Source organism: Nematolebias whitei, chromosome 15 (assembly GCF_014905685.2).
Source record: "Nematolebias whitei isolate Nwh7 chromosome 15, NemWhi1, whole genome shotgun sequence".
Lineage (NCBI taxonomy): Eukaryota > Metazoa > Chordata > Actinopteri > Cyprinodontiformes > Rivulidae > Nematolebias > Nematolebias whitei.
This window is the reverse complement of record NC_056512.1, coordinates 26,689,140-26,693,088: the sequence shown is the minus strand read 5'-3', so window position 1 is coordinate 26,693,088 and position 3,949 is coordinate 26,689,140. Positions and strand designations below refer to the sequence as shown.

The 3,949-nt window shown below is 37.5% G+C and overlaps 1 protein-coding gene and 1 non-coding gene across 2 annotated transcripts in view; one reads left to right on the top strand and one right to left on the bottom strand.

Moving 5' to 3' along the window:
• Positions 1 to 3,949, top strand: part of LOC119421573 (butyrophilin subfamily 3 member A3) — a 60,328-nt gene that overhangs the window by 46,250 nt on the left and 10,129 nt on the right. The window lies entirely within an intron of this gene.
• On the bottom strand, positions 3,380 to 3,451 carry trnae-cuc. Its single transcript has one exon. It is a non-coding gene; the product is annotated as a tRNA-Glu (tRNA).

Genomic DNA, 3,949 nt, shown 5'->3' with positions numbered 1-3,949 from the left:
ATTACAAAAATCTTCCAATCCAAAGAAGCATCAAAACACAATTAAAAAAAAGATACATAACTATCACAGACCCTATCAAACTAGACCTTTACAGTTCTTAAATAAATATAAATGCAACTATATCAACACATATACAAAAATAACTTCAAGTTTAAATAGCAGAGGATCTGAAACAATAAAGAAATACAATACAAAGAGAAAAGGAATAATAAACAACAAAGGGATCTGCTTATAGGATAAAATTAAATTTCTGCATAAGAGTTTTTGTTCTTAGAAGTTTTTTATTGTTAAAATTAAGCTTTTCAATAGAGGCAATATATATTTTTAGGTCAGTTTCTTTAAAATTATTAAATGAGGGTATTTTTTCATTCCACTTCATTTTGTGTATGTAATATTTGGCTATGATTATGATTAGATTTATTATGAATAGTTTGTCTGAAGAAAAGAATGAATTATTAAAGATGAGCCATATTTGCATTTTTGATAACACGATGTACTTAAAAAATTTTTCAGTAAGCAGTTTTTGTATTTCTGACCAGAACATTGTATTGTGAAAACAATCTACAAATAGATGTTCGATACTTTCATCTTCAGTCTGGCAAAAAGAGCAGCTTTTGCTGACATTTGGGTAGAAATGGCCAATGTAGTCTTTAACTGGATAATATTTATGTAAAATTTTAAATATAAATTCTTTTAATTCTATTAGATAAAATATATTTATAGGACAATAAGAAGATTTCACTCTGATGATCTCAAGGCCCGAGATGGAGTATAAGGATGAAAAAGGTCGGAGAGGCATGAGGGTGCAAGGCCATTAACACACTTAAATGTCAGCAGAAGAATCTTAAAATCAACTCTGACACGCACAGGAAGCCAGTGAAGAGAGGACAGAACTGGAGTAATGTGCTCAAACCTGCGAGTTCCTGTTAGTAGCCGAGCTGCAGCATTTTGGACAAGCTGGAGACGTGAGCGAGAGACCTGACTGACTCCAGCATAAAGCGAGTTACAGTAGTCCAGTCGGTTTGTAATAAATGCATGGACTAATTTTTCAAGGTCGGATGTGGACAGGATGGACTTGAGCTTATCTGCCTTAGCTGAAAGAAGCTTTTTTGAAGAACAGAATTTATCTGCTTATTAAACTTAAAGTCTGAGTCTAAAACTATCCCGGATTGGTAACAGACTGTTTTAGATATGGCTGAAGGGAGTCCAGGTTTGCAGGATCAGTGACAGTGGCAGAGCTAGGGTTAAACACAATGACCTCAGTCTTCTGATCATTAAAACTCAAAAAGTTCGCAGCCATCCAAGTCTTGATGTCATCAAGACATTTTAACAAAGGGCGAATGGAGGAGGAACTGTTAGGTGTTAATGGCAGATAAATCTGAGAGTCATCAGCATAACAATGAAAGGAAAGACCATGTTTCCTGTGCTATTTGTTGTCATCATTGCATGTTCCCATACAATGATGAAATTATTATAACAATGATGGGGTCCAGGATAGTAGAGGTAGGGCAGCTGACTTGGGACCAGAAAGGCATTGTTCAACTCCCAGCCATGCCCACATCACGTGGTGCTCCTGAGCAAGACATCCAATCCCTAATTGTTCACCAGGCTTTTTGTCACTGAGCGCCCAGGGAGCAATCAGGGGCTAGATGCCTTGCTCAGAGACACCAAGACACGTGGGAATGGCTGGGAGTCGAACCGCAACTTTCTGGTCCCAAGTCGGCTGTCATACCTCCACCCCATTTCAGCCCTCAAAAAGTTCCTCCCTGATTGAGAATCGAACCCGAGCCGCTGTGGTGAGCGCGCCAATTCCTAACCACTAGACTACCAGGGATAGTTCTGAGTCCATGTTTGTGGACCTTGATGCTTTATGCGCCTTATAAACAGAGTGAGATGGTGTTTAACATTTGAGTTGTAATGTTTAATATTTCATTTAACACTTTGATTTTCAGATCTTTCTTCAATGTAGAATTTTCTTTTAGCAGCTTAGGGCATTTGAGAAAGGCGTCATAGTTCTGAGTTAAATCAAGAGGCTCGACAGTCTCCTGCAAGCGCACTTGCTTCGATATTTGACACACTCTTTTCTTTAGGTTCAGGATGTCATGATCTTTACGTGGGTTTTCCTTTTTGAGTAATTCAAATGGCCGTTGGCCAGCTTGAATTGTTGCTAACTGGTCTTGGCATTTTTTCTGTAATTTTACATTTGTATCTCTCATATTTCTAAAAGCCTGGACTTTCTGCTGTATCCTATCATATTTACATTTTAGTGCTTGGTTGTAAGTATGAATAACTTTTATCAAATTTTTCTTGATAAAACTTTTCAGATTTGTCTAGTTTAAACCGTATATCGTTACATTCAGATTCTGAGCTGTTTAGTTTTACACAAACTAAATTGAAGTCACGGATTAGTTCATTATGTTCCTCGATCAAATTCTTTAGTTGTTCAGTCATTATTTTAATGTCGTTCTTTTGCTTCCGATTTTCTTTTAGAAGATCCTTGTTTCTCAGTTCTGCATTGTTGGCTCGGTTAAATAAAGCATTTTGATGATTTTTCCTCATATAATTGTCCAAATCCTCTTCTGCTTTTACTCTCGCAGTTTTTTCCTCGTGTAACAGTTTTTTCAGCCTTTCAATTCTTTTGTTCAGTTTCAACTGCTTTTTCTCGGCGTCACCGACAACTTCATTTATGCAGTTCTGTTGTTTCGTTTCTGCCATCTGACTTAGCTGCCGGAGTGACTCTTCATAGTCATTGGTCTAGCTAGCTAGTGTTTGTTCTAAATTTGTTTTAGAACATTTCAGATGAGCATTTGACGACTGAAGTTCTTCATTTATTTGCTGACACTGTTAGTTTAATGTTCATCTCTTGGATTTGTTTTTTCAGGTCAATATTTGTATCTTTTGCACGTTTCAATCTTTCGTCTGTTTTGTCTTTTATGCAGATTGTGTCCTGTATTGTGCTTTTCAGCTCTGGAATCATTTTCCTAGGAAAGTCTAATTCTTGTTTCAAGAATTGGTTTTCAAGTTCTTTGTCAGGGTCATGTTTGCGCAATCTTGAAACAATTTTCGGCAACTGTTTTGTTGCATTGTTCCGTTCGTGGCGGACAGACCGACTCACATTCAAAGAGCTGGCCAGTGGCTTGATTTTTTCCATTGTGTTAGGCACAAGTTTAGGCATTTCTAACTGGGACTAATTCAATTCAATTAATAATATATATATTTTTTGAAAATTAAGGGAATTAAATGCTGTTTATTGTTGACTGATTCTCACGAAACAATTAAGTTTGTAGCAAGCAGCTACTGTGACATATCACTTCCGCAGGGTATATTTATAACCTGTGATATCAGGTTATATATATGTCTCAGCCCACAAAAAAATTTCCTCCTTGACCGGGAATCGAACCCGGGCCACGGCGGTGAGAGCGCCGAGTCCTAACCACTAGACTACCAGGGATAGTTTTGAGTCCATGTTTTGATGCTTTATGTGTTTTATAAACAGAGTGCGATGGTGTTTAACATTTGATTTGTAATGTTTAATATTTTATTTCACTTTTATTCAACAAGACAAACCTCTCTGAGATTACTGATCTTTTTTAATGGAGGTGTTTTTGGACCGGGAGGAAACCGGAGGACCCGGAGGAAACCCGTGTGTTTGTGACAAGATCATGTAAACACAGAAAGGTACCAGGCCTGAGGAGGACCTGTAATCTCTTCGCTGTGTGTGAGGCTACAGCGCTTATCACTGGCCCGACCACATTTTTTATGTAGTCAATTTCTTTGTTGAAAAGATTTAAAATGTTGGACCACAATCATTTTGTTCTATGTTAAATGTCCACTTGAGGTCAACCATCTTCTTCAGGATATTTTGGGGATCCCAAGTAAAAGATTGGCATTTTCAAGGGACACTTTGCGAAAGATGGGGTATTTTTTTGTCTGTGGGTGGAAACCGGAG